General features: G+C 40.1%; 1 long non-coding RNA gene across 1 annotated transcript in view; it reads left to right on the top strand.

Annotated features, from left to right (window-relative positions):
• The window catches only part of LOC120030324, a 50,161-nt gene that overhangs the window by 5,642 nt on the left and 23,777 nt on the right, over nucleotides 1–20,742 (top strand). Inside the window, exon 2 of the long non-coding RNA XR_005473638.1 lies at nucleotides 14,628–14,672. This is a non-coding gene — a long non-coding RNA (uncharacterized LOC120030324). The remainder of the gene's footprint in view (nucleotides 1–14,627; nucleotides 14,673–20,742) is intronic.

The following is a 20,742-nucleotide window of genomic DNA, read 5'->3' as shown; positions in this document are numbered from 1 at the left end:
TTGGTTAGTCTGTTCCTGTTTGTGCGTTCTTCGTGTTTATGTAAGTTCACATGTTCAGGTCTGTCTACATCGTTTTGTTGTTTTGTAATTTTCCAAGTGTTTTTCGTGTTCGTCTTCATCTTTAAATAAATCATTATGGATTCAACCTACGCTGCATTTTGGTCTGATCCCTACTCCTCCTCTTCAGACGAAGAGGAGGAGAGAAACCGTTACATATATAGTTGAATGGCTGTGATAGGAGAAAACTGAGGTTAGATCAACAACATTGTAGTTAGAAGCCTGTACAGAATAAAAATATTCCAAAACATGCATCCTGTTTGTAGCAAGGCACTAAAGTAATACTGCAAACATTTTGGCAAAGCAATTAACTTTTTGTCCTGAAAACAAAGTATTATGTTTGGGGCAAATCCAATACAACATATTTCTCAGTACCACTCTCCATATTTTCCAGCATAGCGGTGGCTGTATCATGTTATGGGTGTGCTTGTAATCATTAAGGACTGGGGAGTCTTACCAGGATAAAAAATAAATGGAATGGAGCTAAGTGCAGGCAAAATCCTAGAGGAAAACCTGGTTCAGTCTGCTTTCCACCAGACACTGGGAGATGAATTCACCTTTCAGCAGGACAATAACCTAAAACACAAGGCCAAATCTACATTGGAGTTGTTTACCAAGAAGACAGTGAATGTTCATGAGTAGCCGAGTTACAGTTTTGACTTAAATCTGCTTGAAAGTCTATGGCAAGACCTGAAAATGGTTGTCTAGAAATTATCAACAACCAGCTTAAAATAATTTTGAAAAAAAGTATGGAAAGATGTTGCACAATCCAGGTGTGGAAAGCTCTTAGAGACTTACCCAGAAAGACTCACAGCTTTAACCTCTGCCAAAGATGATTCTACAAAATATTGACTACGGGATGTAAATTAAATATTTCTGTATTTCATTTTCAATAAATTAGCAAACATTTCTAAAAACCTGTTTTCACTTTGTCATCATGGAGTATTATGTGTAGATGGGTGACAGAAAAAAATAACACAGCAAAATGTGGAATAAGTCAAAAAGCATGAATACTTTTTGAAGGCACTGTGCATTGCTCCTAAATGGATTTCCTATGCTACACCTATTATTGGCACAGCATAGTGAGATTAATAGTGGGAACAAGGCTCAATATGGATGTTGGCAGATTAACAACTAATTCCTCAACTCTCAATGAGGCAATTAATGAACATTCAGGTCATTACAAAACAATAACCCTCTTAAAAATCTCATGTTTACTCCAAAATGCATAAAACAAGGTTGGAAAGGTGAATATGGGTAACCACTACATATTCATTCCATTTCAGCACGTGCTGTGCTATCTTTGAAGATAAGCTAAGGTAGTACGTTTACTACACTGGTAAGTAAGGGCTGTACATTTTTACATCAGTAAATTACAATACATCCACATGATGGTGCTGTTCCTCATTGAATAACCATCTAGGATCAATCTAGTGATGCCACTTCAGTTACGGAGGGGATTCAGATTGTAACCTTTCAAGGTACAGAGTTTTTCAAACTGTATATATATATGGCGATACATACTGTACAATTTAGATCATTGCTTCATGGACTGAGAATCTTAGACCCAGTTGCAGAAGCTATGTACTATAGATTGAAAAGCATTACTATATTTTCTATAAACATAATTAACAAACATATTAATACACAAATAATTCATAAATTATTAGTTTGCCTGCACCACAAACATTTTTGGGGGATATAATCTCTTTATCAGTTGTTTACCTAATGTATTTGATTTGCTTAAATTCTCACTGTCAATGTGAGATTTCATATTTTGAAGAGATTAATGACAAATGGAGAAATAAAATAAGATTAAAAAATAATTAAATGAAATTGTTTAGGGAATTGTCTGGTTATTTAATCTTGGACAAATAAGATTTGGTTTTACAGACCCATTTTATTTATTTCAAGCACACTCAGGCCTATAAATAATATTGTGAATACACATTTGAAAGACAATTAGGATAAGCGTTATTCTATCTTGCATGAAGTGAAACAATGCAAATTATATATTGTTCAATACATATCCAGTAGATGGCAGTCAAGCAATGTAACATCTCTCTCTGCCATTGAAAGACCCCACTCCCCTTTAGCACTTTTAAAATATTCCTTTCCTACCCCTCTGCTGCAAGACATTACCAGGTCTCTTACCTTAGACAACGTCTTCATCCCACCTTGTCCGGGAATGAAAAGTGACAGTGAGAATCAACTTTTATTTCATGCAGTAATGAAGTACAAAGCCTATTTGTACATGCAAAGCTCATACAAGATGAATGTTCTCCCAAAGGAAGTCCCCCCAAACCCACCCACCCCAACCTCCCTCCCTCCCTTAGTTTTTGTTGCTTTATTCTTTCCACCACCTCCTCCTCCACCTCCTCTCTATCGCTCCTCTCGTCTCAAGTCCGATAGCGTCACCCTCACCATCTGTCTGTTCAGCGGCCCATGCCGTTGGCATTGTACTGTGTTAGGAGAGCGGGAGAGTCTCTGGAATGGCGCATCTTGAATCCCCCACTACCTCTCCTCCTTTCACATCGCCACCATCACCCGTGTTGTCTATAAAAAGCCTCCCCACTCCATTCCTCATTCTGTCCGTCACACAGACGGCTGGTGGCGCCTTAATTGGGGAGGACGGGCTCATAGCAATATAGCTGGAATGGCATTAATGGAATGGTATCGACACATCACACACACGTTTTCCTTGTGGTGATACCATTCCATTCACTTTATTCCAGTCATTATTATGAGCCTTCCTCCCCTCACCAGCTTCCTGAGGTCCATCAAAAGCATGCATTATTTCAGCCCATATCCCGGCTTGTTCATCTGATGCAATGGAAAGACAATATTCTTCTCATTCGGAAATAACGCCTCGTATTTCTTTGCCCCAAAATAGAACCAGCGAGTCGTGTAGAAGGTAGATGATTAGATAAAAGAGGATTTGATTAAGTTGCCTTTTGTTTCATAGTTTTAATGTCATTGATGTTACTGTTTTGAGGATGCACTTGAAACAAAGCTGTACAAATGTCTGCATTTGTTCTTCAACCATGGTGTATCCAACTCAACAGTATGATATACCGTATACCTGAGCTTATCACAGACACCTTCCACGTGACGAGTGCCAGAAGAGTCATGCGTGGTTCATGAAAATACATGCATGCTTGTGCACATGTGCATCCGTGTGTTCAAGTGTGATGTGTGTTTGGGGGTGTGTATTCTGTTTACGTGTGAGTGATTGTCTGTGTCTTGAGGGTGAATATGCAGTCTCTATTGAAGACATCCAAGCCATCATTTGACGTGTCAGTTCTCTTGACTGTAAAGGCCTATTTTCTCTGTCTTCTCCAACATGCATCTCTCCTTCGCCTGCACTGATCTAAAAACATAGCTGGAAGCAATACGTTGAACGCCTCATATTGGCTCCCTTAGGAAGGAAGACATGGAGAGGAAGCCTCATGACTGTTGCATTCCTCTGATTCTGAATTGGAACATTCCATTCATTCATTCCTCACTAAACAATGTTGCCGTCATCCCTTGATCGATTGATTCGATGAAGCTGTCAATCATCCATGAATGCCATTATCTCATTTTCCATGTACTTTCATGGATTCTTTGTATCGCCAGACTTGCCTGCAACACATAAATCAACAAAAGTCCAATCTACATGTTGGTATGGACTTAAACTATCCCTGGTGAAAGCAGAGTAGATGAAAGGAATGTCATTTTATTTTCTCACATTGGAATGTTATTTTTCATATGAAGGAGAAGTAATTACATTTTTCAGCCAAGGATGAGGCCCCGCTAAGAACTCCATCTTTCTGGAAAAATAATCGAAACAAAACTGCATAACCCCCACTCTTCCTCCGTAGACGCCGAGTGCTTTTAAAATGCTGGCTGTATTCAAACAGTGATAAGCGAGGGAAGCTATCTACAGGGGGTTTGGAATCCACATATAAATATTGTTGTGCGTGTTTCTAAAACAGATTTATGTGGCCTATCATTCAAGAGGCCTAGAACTGTGGGTAAATGCAGGCTAATATGATATGTTGTATATAATATTGTATGGATGAGGGGGTGAGAAAGGTGTTATTGGTTTGCCCAAAGGCTTATCAACCATGGTCAAAGTCGTGTCATAAATGTAGGAGTAAAAAAACAAAAGAAGCTACCTTGGAAATGCATCTATAGCCTTGGTAAAACGGCAGAAATGACTATGGCTTTCTTAGTAGCCGCCTTCCAACTATTTTCTGTGAGTTTAGGGAAAAAAACATAATAATAATAATACATAATAATACCCAGTACATAATAATGCCCATTTTCTCAGATACTGTTATAAAGGGATGACCTAGGTATATGATGGTTTATATATCATAAAATTCGCAAATTATACATCAGGAAGAGGATCCCACACTACTATGTCAAGAAAGTCAAGGTTTCACAATGGAGACCTACTGTGATCACACTTACCTTATTTGTCCTAATAATGCTGTTTGGAATCTCATCTTCACTACCAGTAGGCCTCATAGTGGTTGAGTAGGGACAATTGGGTTGGGTGATAGGAGACAGGCACCCCTGGCGCCGTGCTGTTACCATGTCCACACTTGTAAATCAAGCTCATTGAGGCCTTAATGGTGATGATTATGACAGCCCAATCACTGGGGAGTGGGGGAGATTTGAGTTATGGGTTTGGGGAGGATGCCCAGAAACTAAAGAGAACTGGAAATTGTGAAAGAGCACACGTTACCCCAGATGGACACTAATGCTGCGGCTGGCCCTGGTGCCTCTGAAGTAAACGAGGACCATTAGCTCCACAAAGTCAATGTAGTATTCATATCTAATATGCTGGTGTTTACTTTCCATTATCATGTTATGTTTTGTTGGAGAGATAGTTCAACTGTATTTTGTAGTGTATTGTTCTAAATTCCAAGCAATCGCACATCAACCATGCATAGACATTTAGGAAGCATAAAGTAACTTCTAAACATAGCACAACTTGACTTGAACGCCAGGTGATGTGTCAGTTCAAGCTAAATGATTTGGTGCGTGTGTACGAGGGAGCATGCATGTGCATATATACTTGTTTGCAAACTTGCTGGGCAGATAATCCCTGTCACCTACTGAAGGCCACTGGCCCCAGATCAGTGGTGTAGTTTCTCAACTACCTTCCGAGATTAAACCGGGACCTCACCTTTTTCTCCACCTGTCCACTGCAGGTCCCCTCAGAAACCTTTGAGAAGGGTTTAATTTCACTAGATTAATAGAGGCCTATGAGATTCCCTGACCTACTTCGGGTTTCCTACCTTCGGGCTCTTCTCAAACCCCACAGGGGTCTCATTACTCCATGTTATGAAGGAGGGATGAAGCTGAGGGATGTCTTAGATATACTTTGATACGCCACTGACTGAGAGTTGAAGTAATCCACCTGCCCACTTTAATGCTGTTGAATAGCACTGACCCATGCACAAATTAATTAATAATGAGTTATTTAGGCCTTGTCCACTCTGCTCTCAACTTATACTACTCAAATTCACATCTGTTTTCACTTCTTTTCAAAATTAGGTATGCTAATATCCCACTTTACTCACTTAAATTGTACATAAGAAAAACAAATAAAAATATAAATTACATTCTAAATTTGTTGATTTGATAACACATATACAGGATAGACTGCTATAATGCTTTATGGCTAAATTAATATAGTGATATTATCAACAACAACAGTTGTGCATCACTGTAACTCGTAGAGCACAGATCATATGAAGAGATCCACACATTTATATTCAGATTAGAGTAGGCCTATATGCCATACTTTGCGTTTAGGGCTGAGGGATGATGCAGTGCCATTGATCGCCAACCATATAATCAGCCACAAAGCCTGACAAGTGTAGTGCCAGATATTTCAGAGATGCAGACAGCAACACCCTGCTACAGGTCATAAACCCTCACCTTCACTGCTTGATGTTTCTCTCTGTTTGGCCCTGTCCAATATTCATGCAAATAACAATGCTTTTTTGGGTGACATGTTTATGGTTATCTCGCCGCACGCCCCTAAATGTGCTGATGTTACAAAGCTAATGGATTCAAAGGTAACCTATGGCTCGGGTCCTGTCCAGCCCCCTTCCCCCCAGTCACTTGTGTATGCATTGAGCTGATAAGTAGTGCGATTCATTTTCCCCATGGCGGAGCACAGTAAAAAACTGGGGAGTAATAATTGCTTCCGGCCGAGACGAGGAAGGCTAAATATGCTTGATTGCCTCCTAAGCCTCAATGCCGTGTAATGAAATATGGTTGTATCTCGGACAGGAAACTGTGCCGATAGCTTTCTTGTCACTTTTTCTGCTATTCGTTTTTGGGTCTTTTTTTATTACATTTTTTACTCCCTCAGCAAACCCAACATCTGTGTCATATTGTGGCATAGAATCCATCAAAGCGTAATTTATTTTCAATGAACGTTATCTTTGTGATAATGTTATAATTACACGACCAAATCGGGTCCTAATGATGTATTCCTGGCCACATCAAAATGGCCTTCCCCATATATTCCCCTGTTCTACATTTTAATTTGTGTGTTCATTAGTATGGACAGGATGTATCAGGGGAACATAGTGTAGATAAGGGGAACTCGGCAAACCACACTATTGTTTCAGGCAGGATTTGAGGGCAGACTCCACCACCCAGTTTTACTTGCATAACCACTTTTTTCCGTCCTCTGTTTACTTGTAAAATGTTTTTAATCTAAATGAAAGCAGTGGTTTATGCAAAGAGAGACATCTGAGCATGTTCAGGTTGACTTCTCAGCTATGACAAACATTCACATACTAGATATGATTAATCCAATGTTCATTTAAATCCTGGGCAAATTAAAATAATAACTGCACAAATTTCACATTAGTGGTCTTGCCATGGCAACTCATGTCCGCGCGGTTTCCACAGTTTGAGGAGGTCCTTCCTTCTCATACTATTATACCCACTGCCATCACAACTTCTTAAAGGTTAACTGCTCCTTAGAACCAACTACTCTGGTTTTAAACATCCTATGCGTCAGCGACATGTTTAAGAGTCAGAAAACCTTCATTCTAGTGTCATAATTGACTACAAAGTGTAAATAGGATAATTTTGGTCAGAAAATCAGTCTCGTGAGTTTGTCACAATTTACTGAAGGGTTGGATATGGATTCCTTACATGCCCACTTTTTCCAATAATTCCCAGAGACAACACGTTGTGGTCTGCCCCCAGCTGCCGTGTGAAAATGTTTTGTCAAGTCTGCGTATGGGTGCAACTCACGCACATTTCGCTCGGCAAATAGGAGTGAAAATTGGCTTTCATAAAGTTGGTGCAAACTTCCAATGCATTTCAACAATATTACCAGATGGCCAACAATAGACAACCTTTTTATGTCTCTATTTGGTTTGGTCAGGGTGTGATTTGGGGTGGGCATTCTATGTTTTGTTTTTCTATGATTTTGTATTTCTATGTTTTGGCCGGGTATGGTTCTCAATCAGGGACAGCTGTCTATCATTGTCTCTGATTGGGAACCATACTTAGGTAGCCCTTTTCCCTCCTTTCTTTGTGGGAAGTTGTCTTTGTTTGTGGCACTATAGCCCTAAGGTTCACGGTCGTTTTGTATTGTTTATTGTTTTTGTCGGCGTCATCCTAATAAAAAGGAATATGTATGCTCACCACGCTGCGCTTTGGTCTACTTCATTCAACGGCCGTGACACATGTGTCCCTCGAAACACGCCCCTGCCAACCCGCAATGCTTCTTGACACACTGGTAGCTTACACGGGAAGCAAGGCACACAGAAGAAACACCGTCCGTCTGGCGACCGTGTCAGCGTGCATACGCCGGCCCGCCGCAGGAGTCGCTAGAGCGCGATGGGACAAGGACATCCTGGCCGGCCAAACCCTCCCCTAACCCGAACGACGCTGGGCCAATTGTGCACCGCCTCATGGGTCTCCCGGTCGCGGCCGGGTGCGACACAGTCTGGGATCAAACCCGTATCTGTAGTGACACCTCTAGCACTGCGATGCAGTGCCTTAGACCGCTGCCCACTCGGGAGGCCCTCCCTTGTGAATTAGCTGTGAATCTGGATCTCTGATTGGCTATGTTCAACCTTGTATTTACTGTTGGATTCCTAGTGGTTACAGCGTTGGACTAGTGACCGAAAGGTTGCAAGATTGAATCCCCGAGCTGACAAGGTAAACATCTGTCGTTCTGCCCCTGAACAAGGCAGTTAACCCACTGTTCCTAGGCCATCCTTGAAAATAAGAATTTGTTCTTAACTGACTTGCTAAGTTAAATAAAGGTCAAAAATCAAATAAAAAAATGTATGGTGAGAGTCTTTCTCCCTCTGTGATATATGAGCTGGGTTGGATATAGGAGCCAAAGTCGGGCTCCTTCACGGCCGGTATCTGTAACTAGAGCTGATCTACGTTGCCATGACCATCAGGCGTTGCCAAACACCTCAAAAGGGTCAAAAGGTCATTACTAATAAGACAGTACGTCATAAGTGTTTACTAATATCACCCTTTCAATACATGTGTTACTCATCAACTCTTCCTTGTATTTCTACAGATGGGCAGAACAGATGCCTTTGAAATGGTATTCTCTGACCAAAAGACAGGTTGATACCGATGTCTGAATACCTTCCTCTCAGCATTAAAATTAAACAAGACACATTTATTACCCTTTATCATTTATTTTTTATTATTGACTCGAATGGGGGCTGGGACCCTGCGTATTCTCAAACATATCAGATCATTCCTGTCTTACGGGACACCATACAGGAAGGTATAATATTTGCACATTGTTATATTATCAGAACACTGCTTCTACAGTATTATGTGAAGTATGGTTAATTCTACATGGAACTGTTACACTTGAAATGTATCAAAACACTTTGTTTAGAATATCTACATATATTTAGCAAATACACTCTTCTCATATGAATTACTCTGTAGGCTACAGAGTGTTATGAGAAGAGTGCCATCCTCCTGCATCTCACATCTGCCTGTAGTTATTGGACTCTTCATGCTGGACCCATGGGTTGAGTCAAACTCTGTCATATCCAGGATGGACTTTCATGCACTCCACCCTTCCTGCCACCTGACTGCACCTGTCCATAACCTGTAATACAGTGCCTTCAGAAAGTATTCATACCCCTTGACTTATTCCACATTTTGTTGTGTTACAGCCTGAATTCACAATTGATTATTTTGTATTTTTTTGTGCCATCTACACACAATACCCCATTATGACAAATTTAAAAGATGTTTTTAGATTTTTTTGCAAATGTATTGAAAATGAAATACAGAAATATGTAATTTACATAAGTATTCACACCCCTTTGCTATGCCACTCCAAATTGAGCTCAGGTGCATCCAATTTCCTTTGATCATCATCCTTGAGATGTCACTTCAACTTGATTGGAGTCCAATTGTGGCCAATTCAATTGTTTGGACAGGATTTAGAAAGAAACACACATGTTTATACACTGAGTGCACAAAACACGAAGAACACCTTCCTAATATTGAGTTGTACCCTCTTTTGCCCTCAGAACAGCTTCAATTAATTGGGGTATGGGCTTATTTTACAAAGTATTGACTCAGGGGTGTGAATACTTACAGTTGAAGTTGGAAGTTTACATACACTTAGGTTGGAGTCATTAAAACTCATTTTTCAACCGCACCACAAATTTCTTGTTAACAAACTATGGTTTTGGCAAGTTGGTTAGGACATCTACTTTGTGCATGACACAAGTCATTTTCCCCCAAAAATTTTACAGACAGATTATTTCACTTAGAATTCACTGTATCACAATTCCAGTGGGTCAGAAGTTTACATACACTAAGTTGACTGTGCCTTTAAACAGCTTGGGAAATTCCAGAAAATTATGGCATGGCTTTAGAAGCTTCTGATAGGCTAATTGACATAATTTGAGTCAATTGGAGGTTCCTGTGGATGTATTTCAAGGCCTACCTTCAAACCTTTGCTTGACATCATGGGAAAATCAAAAGAAATCAGCCAAGACTTTTTTTTTATACCTCCACAAGTCTGGTTCATCCTTGGGAGCAATATCCAAATGCCTGAAGGTACCACGTTCTTCTGTACAAACAATAGTACACAAGTATAAACACAATGGGACCACACAGCCGTCATACCACTCAGGAAGGAGATGCGTTCTGTCTCCTAGAGATGAACGTACTTTGGTGCTAAAAGTGCAAATCAATCCCAGAACAACAGCAAAGGACCTTGTGAAGATGCTGGAGGAAACAGGTACAAAAGTATCTATATCCACTGTAAAACAAGTCCTATAGCGACATAACCTGAAAGGCTGCTCAGCAAGGAAGAAGCCACTGCTCCAAAACCACCATAAAAAAGACAGACTACGGTTTGCAACTGACATGGGTACAAAGATCGTACTTTTTAGAGAAATGTATTCTGGTCTGATGAAACAAAAAATAGAACTGTTTGGCCATAATGACCATTGTTATGTTTGGAGGAAAAAGGGGAACGCTTGCAAGCCGAAGAACACCATCCCAAACGAAAAGCATGGGGGTGGCAGCATCGTGTTTTTGGGGTGCTTTGCTGCAGGAGGGACTGGTGCACTTCACAAAATAGATGGCATCATGAGAAGGGCAATTATGTGGATATATTGAAGCAACATCTCAAGACATCAGTCAGGAAGTTGGGTCTTCCAAATGAACAATGACCCCAAGCATACTTCCAAAGTTGTGGAAAAATGGCTTAAGGTCAACAAAGTCAATGTATTGGAGTGCCCATCACAAAGCCCTGACCTCAATCCTATAGAAAATTTGTGGGCAGAACTGAAAAAGTGTGTGTGAGCAAGGAGGCCTACAAACCTGACTCAGTTACACCAGCTCTGTCAGGGGGAATGGGCCAAATTTCACCCGACTTATTGTGGGAAACTTGTGGAAGGCTAGCCGAAACGTTTGTCCCAGTTTAAACAATTTAAAGGCAATGCTATCAAATACTATTTGAGTGTATGTAAACCTCTGACCCACTGGGAATGTGATGAAAGAAATACAAGTTGAAATAAATAATTCTCTCTACTATTATTCTGACATTTCACATTCTTAAAATAAAGTGGTGATCTTAACTGACCTAAGACAGGGAATTTTTACAAGGATTAAATGTCAGGAATTGTGAGAAACTGAGTTTAACCTTTAGTGGAACCCCCCCCCAACATTCCGCTGAAAAGGCAGCGCTCGAAATTCACAAATATTTTTTAGAAATATTTAACTTTCACACATTAACAAGTCCAATACAGCAAATGAAAGATAAACATCTTGTGAATCCAGCCAACTTGTCCGATTTTTTACATGTTTTACAGCGAAACACAACATATATTTATGTTAGCTCATCACCATATCCAAAAAACACACAGCCGTTTTTCCCCAGCAAAGATAGCTTTCACAAAACCCAGAAATAGAGATAAAATTAATCACTAACCTTGGAACATCTTCATCAGATGACACTCATATGACATCATGTTACACAATACATTTATGTTTTGTTCGATAATGTGCATATTTATAGCCACAAATCTTGGTTTACATTGGTGCCATGTTCAGAAATGCCTCCAAAATATCCGAAGTAATTACAGAGAGCCATGTCAAATAACAGAAATACTCATCATAAACTTTGATGAAAGATACATGTTTAACATATAATTAAAGAAACACTTGTTGTGAATCCAGCCAACATGTCCGATTTTTTAAATGTTTTACAGCAAAAACACAACATGTATTTATGTTAGCTCACCACCAAATCCCCAAAACACACAGCCATTTTTCCCAGCAAAGATAGCTTTCACAAAACCCAGAAATAGAGATAAAACCTTTGAATATCTTCATCAGATGACACTCATATGACATCAAGTTACACAATACATTTACGTTTCGTTCGATAATGTGCATATTTATAGCCACAAATCTTGGTTTACATTGGCGCCATGTTCAGAAATGGCTCCAAAATATCCGGAGAAATTTTAGAGAGCCACGTCATCTAACATAAATACTCATCATAAACTTTGATGGAGGATACATGTTTTACATATTATTAAAGATGCACTTGTTCTTCAACCGCTGTGTCAGATTTAAAAAAAAAAACTTAGTAAAAAGCACACCATGCAATAATCTGAGACGGCTCTCAAATATAAATAACATTTCTCCGCCATGTTGGAGTCAACAGAAATACGAAATTACATCATAAATATTCCCTTACCTTTGAATATCTTCATCAGAATGCAATGCCAGGAATCCTATTTCCACAATAAATCGTTTTTTTTGTTCGACAATGTCCATTACTTATGTCATATTAGCAACTTTATCTAGCATGTGTAGTACACGTGTCCAAACACCGGCGCATTGAAGGCAAACGTCGGATGAAAACTTCAAAAAGTTATATTACAAGTCGAATAAACTGGTCAAAATTAGTAGAGAATCAATCTTTAGGATGTTGTTATCATATATATCCAATAATGTCCCAACCGGAGCATTTCTTCATGTCTGTATAACTCATTGCACACATGGACATCACATGGCTAGCGTGCGTGGCCAGGAACTGGAACTCTGCCAGACCAGTCACTCAAATAGCTCCCATCCAGCCCCACGTCACACTAGAGGCTTCATTCCACGTTCTACTGACTGTTGACATCTAGTGGAAGGCGTATAAAGTGCAAAGAGATCCAGAAATTACAGAGATTTGAATAGGCGATGACTTTCACATCGACCCATTTCAGATTGTTCACTTCCTGTTTGGAAGTTTGCCTGCCAAATGAGTTATGTTATACTCACAGACATAATTCAAACGGTTTTAGAAACTTCAGAGTGTTTTCTATCCAATAGTAATAATAATATGCATATATTATCATCTGGGACAGAGTAAGAGGCCATTCAATTTGGGCACCAAATCATCCAAAAGTGAAAATTCTGCCCCCTATCCCAAACAGGTTTTAAATGTATTTGGCTAAGATGTATGTAAACTTCTGACTTCAACTGTATATCATGGATGGGACTTTATCACCCACTGGAGACATGAAGACAGAACCTTACCCAGAGAGCTGTGCATGTCAATGTTTGGTTAGACAACCAACTGCTTATATTTGGCAGAATAGACAAATGCCGTTCTGGTTAGACATCTGAAGTTGTACTCTAAACACAACTTATTTGTATGTTTAGGCATATTGTCATTATAAGCACATCAATATGATATTTACAGCATAAAATGTTCTGTCTTTGTAACACAAACACACTCATCCATTTTTTTTGTTGATAAATGTATCTGCACTCATGCTGGGAGATGTTGGTGCAATGTACATATGTAGCCTACGCCTGTTCTAGGGATACTAGTAGTTCTAGGATTTGTCCCCCGGGAAAGATCTAACATTGGACATAAGGAGAGACGAGACAAAACTAGCAAGTTATGGAATATTGTGTTGTAGGACAGCTGATTGTGTTGTAGGACAGTTCACAGTTGATACCATTTCCACAGTAACATGTAGTGACATGACGTGATGAAACGTTGAAACTAAGTTGCCAAATGCTTTCATAGCCAGATGTTGTAGAACAAGTGTCTTATGAAACACATTCTAAACACTGGCTCTTGCTATCTTGCCATAACTGATTTGACACAGAAATATCAGCTGGATAGGATAGCATGCTGCAGCTATCACCAAGCCTTGCTAGCTAAATGCTGTCAGTTTGGCTTAACACAAGGGCAGCGAAGGCTTTAGCCTACGCATAGAACTGAAATAGTTGACCATCTTGAGATGGCGAGTCAGTCGGGAGGGAAGAAGTCCTCAACTTCAAAACTCAGTTTTCTCCATAGCTTAGCTTACCTCACTGTACTCACTACTTCCCTTGTTTGTTGTGATTGAATGGCAAAGACACATCCAAGAAATACACACATCAAACCACACCCCCAAGACAACTCATGTTTGCCTTCAGTCATGACCACTAGTATTTCTTAATGAACATTGATGAAAAACAGGGCCAAATCAGGGACCTTGAAGCATGACGACTGAAATTAGGGTGCATCCAATTTGGCAATTTTTATTTCATTTTTAGCACTGCATAATTTTGTCGGAACAACCTAAAGCACATTTCTCCCGTTTGGTTCAATAAGCAGCTAATATTTACAAGAATATCAGTCCACAGGCTTGTATGGGCACCGTATCATTTAGCAGGAAATAGCCTGAGCAAATCTTCCCAGCACAGTAAATAATCAACCCCACAAGTGTAATTTGTTGTGCTGCTTTAAGGAGAACGTAATTACATACTGTATGTTTTCATTATAGGCCACAAAGCCAATCAATATTTCTGCTAAGTCATTTTTAGGATTGTGCATGAAATTTGTTTGTTACCCGCCAAGCGAGAGTTTGGCACCCAAATGGTACAAGTGATAAAATGTTGTTTTGTTGTTACATAATGGTTAATTCTATAAACAAATCAACTTTGAAATATGATGATATGCTTTAATAATATTCTGTGACAAGATGTCATGTTGCGGTTATATCATTAATATTATTATTTTTTTCTCTCTCTTGTCGTTCCAGTTCTCTTTCCTGAGACGACAACCACAGGATGAGGCTTGAGAGGAGGTACGATTTTGAGATGGATGTGGTGTGTTGAAATGTGATTGCCAATTTGGAGCCATTATGTCCATGCGTTGAGTGCCAGAACTGCCTGGATGGGTTAACAAGGCTGACACTGGTCCCACACAATCAACCAGTGTGGACAATAGATTTGCCACAATGGGTATAACAACACAAGTTGTTAATTACCATTTCAATTAGCCCCTGAATTGGGATTAATTCCATTTCAAAAGCAGTCATTTCAGATAATGTTCTGTGTCTGAATTGAAAACAAGCATAAAATAGTCCATACTGAAAGCAATTTTAAATCAATCTCTTACATAGAAACGGAATCAACCACAAATCAGATGGCTCGGCTCAGGTCATTGTTCTACCATCTCTCCCTTGGTTAGTGGAGAGAAAAGGCTGGATCTGGCAAGCCAAACCTTTTAGAGAGAGGGAGACTGACTGGCTCTGATGAGGCCAGACTGGCCTTGTGCTGTGTGCCTGGCTTCAGAAGCCTGATTGATAGATCGTGATGAGACTGTCACAGAGGAGGCAGACTAGGAGAGATAGACTGGATAAGGATGCAGCTGGTGAGGAGGATGTATTTGCAACACATGGAGAATGAAGTAGGGAAATTAAGTGACCGGCTGGATTGCGTGGTGGACTTGTGAAGAATTAGGTGTGCAGCAGGGATGCATGTTAAGGCCACACATGTTTAGGACATGTTGAATTAACACTGGCAGCGAAGTTGGTTCATTATGTTGCAATTTATTGTTAAGATTGTTCCAAAGCTTTGTTAATGGTTTACTAAATCCTTGTTGAAAATAACAATATATGAATTGCTATGTACCGGAGTGCCAAGTCTAGGACCAAAAGGCTCCTTAACAGATTCTATCCCAAGCCATAAGACTGCTGAACAATTAACCACATTTACATTTTTTACTTTAGTTTATTTAGTAAATATTTTCTTAACTCTATTTTTTGAACTGCATTGTTGGTTAAGGGCTTGTAAGTAAGCTTTTCACGGTAATGTCTACATCTATAGTATTCGGCGCATGTGACAAATGAAATTTGATTTGAAAAACATTACAACACTATAACTTTGTGTAACAGAGCTACGTAAAAATAGCTGGTCGTCTAAAATTGCTAAATGTTTTAATTGCCTTTATAAATTGCTGTCTAAACATCTGCTTTGGATATCATGTTAGTGCGTATTGTGGACACATGGTACATTAGCAGGGCAACTAGTGTTGTGCTGAATATTTGTACTGGGATGTCCACTGTTAGTGATTTCAAACTCAATAAAGGCCCCATGTTTTACTTTTATTTTAGCCTGCGAACGGAAGGCTGACTCACTAGAACGCCAAATGTATTATTAGTCTCTCACATATGTGTAGGGAAGCCGAGACAGTGCAAGGGAGAATGAGAGAGAATGTAGCAGTGTGTGCTCGTGAGCAAGTGAGATAGAGCGAGAAGGAGGGAGAGAGCATGGCGCAAGCCAGTAAGAAAGCAATGGAGAGAGAGGGGGAGCTCTAGTAGCACTATCGGGTCGAGGAGTGGCCCCCAAGCTCTTATCTCCCACCTGCCAAGCCCTGACCGTGGGCCCTGGCCCCGGCTTCTACTCCCTCCTGGTGTGACTCCCCGTTAGCCCCACTAAGCAAGGCACCCAGGTGAAATGAGCAATTCCCATTCAGAGGCGGAGTCACCTCGGAGACTCACCCAGCGAAATGGTTGCTCACTTTGGCTGATCAATGTACTCTCTCCCCTGTGCACTGCCGCAGAGTGATAGCCAGCAAAAAAAGGGGAAGGGTAAGAAAGAGAGAGAGAGAGAGAAATGTTAGCAGAGCATTTAATGATATTTGCCACGGTCTCTCTGACTGAGCACTGTCGAAGGGAGATGGTGCGCTTTGCATAAACTCAAAGCACACGCAATATTGCTGTCGTCGCTGTGAAAGTGGCTGCGCCAGCCCCGCCGGATATGAGAATATTTCAGCAGGCTGCACTGAAATGTCTTCCAATATGAATGATATTAACGATAATCACTTTGAATTACTGGTGTGTATCGAAAAAAATTCCCGAATGACTCAACATTGCGGAGGCTCGTGTGACTAGCATTTACACTATTATAAAGATGTACTTTATAATACCAAACATTGCTGATAGATAGAATCGAGTGACAGAGTACTCATAATACACACACTGAGTATTATGACTGATGTAAACCTACCTCTGTGACTGGATGTGCTTCCATCACTGTAGCAGTAATTGATACCAAAACTGCAGCTGTTTCTACAAACCATAATACCTTACTTTAACATTCTCCACTATTTCAGTCTCCTTTAGTGATGGTGATATGTACTGTATATACATCTAGCTCTAAAAACATTGGGACAGTGACACATTTTTTGTTGTTTTGGCTCTGTACTCCAGCACATTGGATTCGAAATGAAGTGCAGACGATCAGTTTTAAGTTGATGGTATTTTGTTTAGAAATTACAGCACTTTTTGTACATAGTCCTCCCATTTTAGGAGACCAAAAGTATTGGGACAAATGAACTTATATGTGTAGAAAAGTTTATATTAAAGTTTAGTTCAAAAGTTGAGTGAACTGTACCGTAGAAAGACGAATAGATTATCTGATGGTTCTTTGCAACATATTGATCTGTTTCCCTTTTATGGCCTTTTGGATGATGTAGTTCCTACTAGAATGTTGTGTGCTGTAAGTGATGCTGTAAGTTAGCCACCATTTTTGTACAAACTACACTAGTTGATGGAAGTAAACATGTCATGAGACTGGTCTTGGATCAGTTTAAGAGAGGGACGATGCAAACAATTCCCATGTTTGTTGCATGCTTAAAGAAGGACTCATCTTGTCACTTTTGTTTGAACTCACACGGTCAGATTGTCAACTGATGATAACAAACTGACATACTCAGAGGTCCCTGATAGCTGAAGTCTTTTTATTTAGGAAACTTTTACCTGGTCCAAAAACAATCCCTAACCTCTACACCCTATATGCACATGTACAGATCACACTGGAAATAATATAGCATTAACTCTCCCTTGCCCTTTGATAGGCTAATCAGAGGTGGAATTTGTTTATACCTTTCTAGTCCTTTCAGATGTACAGTAGAGTCTAATCTAGGGTGTAGGGTCTTATTGAGGTTGTCTGGATGTGACCCATTGTTCATGATGACACAGGCCTACTCAACCAACATCGCCTCAACTAACGTCATAGGCCCCAATTCTGAGAAACAGCTCATTTTCTGTATCCGTCTTTCTTAGCTTGGCTATGTCATTCCCACAAAAAAAACAACTTGGCTTCAAAGTGGCCCCTGTTGAATACTGTACCATCCTAAGAAGACGTGTCAGAGATGAATCACTGTTGATTACAGAACGAGAGTAAGGCAGAGAGAGCAGAGAAAGGAGGCCTCTCTCTGAGTATAGTGTAGAGCCGTGCCTGTAACAAAATGCAAGCTTTGTGTACAAGCTTGGCAGAGGCAGATGTGAGGGGTTGAATCCACCCTGCCATCAGCATGTCATATCTGTAATATACTCCAATTATTTGTGATATAATATGCCGGCCCATCTCGGGGAGGAAATGTCAAAGCACCCATTTTACAGAGCTATTCAGAGGGAACTTTGCCAGCGTTTTTCCCTACGGTTAAGAAAAGATGGAGAGAACAACAAGTAGCTCTCCCCATTTCACCATTAATGTCAAGGAGAAAAAGGGGAAGAGAGGTTGATGGACAGAGCGAGGGAGCAAAGGAAATATACTGAGTTTGAAGAGAGCGGATGATTCTAAGAGTTGGAGAGATATAGAAATGTTGGCAGAGATAGTTATGTCAGTGGAGAAACAGTGAGAGGATGAGTTTATAGTGGAGAGGGAGAAAAGGGAGATATGTAGAGAAAAATAAACAGACAGACAGACAAGCAGACAGACAAGCAGACAAGCGTTGAAAGATAGTGACAAAAGGTTCATATGAGAGAGAAGATAGATTGTTTTTAAAAAAGGGCAAAAAGAGAGAAGGCTGGTTAATGTTCGCTTCAACGACTGCAATAACCGTTATGACATTCAAATGGGAAATTACCACAATATGGAACAGGCTGAGACAGCAACTTGCATGTAAATAAAGAGAACGTCATGACATATTTGCTGGTGTCATGATTTTTGCCAAGCACGCCTTGAACACCTCTTGACCCTGGGCATCCCTCAAGTGCTTGTGTTTGAATTAGTGTGTGTGTGTGTGTGTGTGTGTGTGTGTGTGTGTGTGTGTGTGTGTGTGTGTGTGTGTGTGTGTGTGTGTGTGTGTGTGTGTGTGTGTGTGTGTGTGTGCATATGTGCAAGCAAGCATGTGATGGACTTTGACATGTTTTGGCCGAGAGAGAAATAAAAAACCTTTTACAGGATGTACAATATAATATTTTGCAGGGGATACTAAATAAAAGCAATCAATTCACCACAGTGGTGTGGCCAGATTGTTATTCATAATTCAGCATCGTATTGACAGAATAACCTCATTAGGATCCACATTTACATTGTACTTCTATACTGTACTGTACAACACTATACAACTGTCAGCTTTATATCTGAAGACGGTTCTCCAGTAACCCATTATTCCATTGTAACTCAAACAGGGTAGATAGTTATTAAGTCACTGTCGCCTAGTAACCCATCATTCCACTGTAACTCAAACAGCCAATGTCGCCCAAATTTAATTGGTTAGGCGGGATGGACATTTTACCAGTTATTTGCATCCAACTCACCCCGGACAGACTAATTGAGCAGATTTATGTTATGGCCAACACGTTTCATAGGTACTCATACATACTGCTAGTTCAATGAATACTCTACACTGAATTGTGAAGGCCAATAGTCTTGTTTGCACTAGAGAGTGCTGGTATGTTTGCTATTGCATTCATGCATGTATTGGTGATTTGGGATCTTTGTATTTCCAAATATTATACATTTGTTGAAAAGTCATGCATAACACCTTTATTACATATTGGTGTCACATGAACAAGCCAGTAAAAAGGGATTCATTGGTTTATGCCAAGCGTTTTTTGCTTTAGTGGTGGGGTATTGCTTCTTCACAATGTTTTCATATTAATTCTACAAAGTCTCCACAGCAGGCGAATCCATATGTAGACGATGGCAGCATCACATTATAGCAGGTAATCATTAGTCCATCATTTGCCCAAGCAAAGGAGCAATTGATTAGCTTTTCAATTCCACACTCACTTCTCAGTGTCGAGACAAATCCGCTAGTAATCATTCAAAAACGCCAAGGATCATTAATCGGTGGACACACTCTCGACTCTCCCCTTCACACACCAAAAAAGGTCCCATCAATCAAAAGAGATACCTTCACACTTTGCATGTACCTCTTTTACTTTCCCCTTTTAACATGCAGTTCCCTTTTGTCGAGATTGGGTAATTGGACGACACATTTTGAATATGGCTATAATGGAACTCAAAGGGTTTTTGAAGGAAAATAGATGACAGCAAACCTTTGCCCATCATGGAGAAGGATGTAACGGAAAGAATGGAGTCAATGCCTATGATGACAAATGCCAATAGTCAATAACATTGTAGCATTTTTGAGCTGTGATGTATCCCTTCTCTCTCTAGAGGTGGAGTTTTTCCAACTAGTCAAAACAACACAGTAGGCCTAACGTAAACTCGTACATCGCCTTGGTCCGTACAATTGACCTTATTTTAGCGCCCCAAAAACGTAATACTTCCAGATCAACTGTAATTTCAATACCATTGTAAAGCCCAATTTCTCCCCTTTCCAACAGAATTCATGCCGAGACCTTCACGCTGCCCGTTTCTGTATAATTCAAGAAGGCAATGAGCTCCTCTTTTTAAAAATGGCGGGTGGGGAAGCGGAACTAATGCGTTATAGTGAGAAGGACAGATGTCGTGTGGGAAAATTGCTTTTGTCACTCGATCTGTCCAACTTATCAGCTTATCGCCTCTAAAATGTAAATAAAACACTATAAAGAGTTTATATAATGTGTCATTACATACCTATTTGAAGGTTTGTGTCGAATATGAATCGGGTTTTTAGGGCGGTGCTAAAGTGAT

This window comes from Salvelinus namaycush, chromosome 36 (genome assembly GCF_016432855.1).
Source record: "Salvelinus namaycush isolate Seneca chromosome 36, SaNama_1.0, whole genome shotgun sequence".
NCBI lineage: Eukaryota > Metazoa > Chordata > Actinopteri > Salmoniformes > Salmonidae > Salvelinus > Salvelinus namaycush.
The sequence above is the reverse complement of the archived record's forward strand: the minus strand, read 5'-3'. Positions and strand labels throughout refer to the sequence as shown.